The sequence below is a fragment of the Hemitrygon akajei genome, unplaced genomic scaffold (genome assembly GCF_048418815.1).
Source record: "Hemitrygon akajei unplaced genomic scaffold, sHemAka1.3 Scf000139, whole genome shotgun sequence".
Classification (NCBI taxonomy): Eukaryota; Metazoa; Chordata; class Chondrichthyes; order Myliobatiformes; family Dasyatidae; genus Hemitrygon; species Hemitrygon akajei.
In genome coordinates, this window is record NW_027332025.1 from 1,142,321 (window position 1) to 1,143,649 (window position 1,329).

The following is a 1,329-nucleotide window of genomic DNA, read 5'->3' on the forward strand; positions in this document are numbered from 1 at the left end:
ACATTAAGGTGCAATTAAATGCGAGCGCATCCCACAGGTGACATCACACAGACCCCCCTCGTGCCTGACGTCACGCATGGTCTTCCCACACCGGGATCTGCCCTTACGTGCACAGCGTCTTACGTCATCCATGCGCTGCTGAGCTCGGGCTTTATCAGTTTAATAGCTGGGCTAATAATCGCGTGACCAGCCCTCCCCCACCGCTGTCAACAGAGGATTCAGGAGCTGCGCTATTCCCATTGGTGCAAAGCGATGTCAATCACTTGTTACCACCAGTCGCAGAGGTGGACAAGTCCAGAGGGCGTTATCCCCGCTGAGTTCGCCTCCCGCTCCGGCCTCAAACTCCACATCACAGCGGAGTAAATGTCCGTTTTTTGATTTATTTCCATTTCCCTCCAAGGGAAGTTGGGGCTTTTGTGAAGCGTCTTCTGCGGCCGGAGTCTGATGTGTCGCCGAGAGGTAGGAGGAGACCGTTCGGCCCGTCGGTATGATGCTAGTTCCCTGGGGAGGGAGAGGAGGGATTTTATTGAAAGGAAAACGATGGTGTGAGAGGGGGCGGACAGGATGTTTGTCCCGGTGGAAATGTCTGAGCCCACGATGGTGGCGAGCAGAGGGATTCACATTGGGGGGGGGGGGGGGTGGGGGAGAACACCAGCAGACAGTTGACCTGCAAGTGGGGCCAATGACAGGGGTAGGAGGTGAGTGGTTGGGGCAACAAGGGGCTACAGAAGATGGACATTTTTTTTGCACAGAGGATTAACAAAGTGGTTAGAGAGTATTTGTTATAGAGAGTGCAATGAAGTTTCAATAGACTGATCCCTGAAATGGTTGGGTCATCCTATAAAGAAAAATCAAATGTGATAACCCTTTCATTTAGAGAATCGAGGACGGAGAGGTGAACACATTGAAATGCACATCATTACCATTTGAAACAGGTATCCCAGTCTCTGAAAAAGGGGGTGGATGCCTATATTTTATAATAAAACCCCTATTGGTTTACCTTTACCTCCTCTCCCAGTTTTATGCTTGCCCTGGTCCTTCACACCCCCTTACCTGCTTAAGATTCAGCCCATTAGCAACAGTCAGCAATTCATTCTTTTTGGCTTTTTCTGATGCCTCAGGGGTTGGCACTTCCAGAAATTTATAAATGTCCATTGCTGCTGATTTCCACACACAAATAAATCAAAAGGGATTTCCCCAATCAAATCGATAATTCATCGATCAATAGCCCCCAAATTTGTTCATATCCCTGACGCACGCCCCAAATTTTTTACGAACCATAATGCTTTAGAAACAAACCAGCAGCAATAGACTACACCTGGAGTCTGG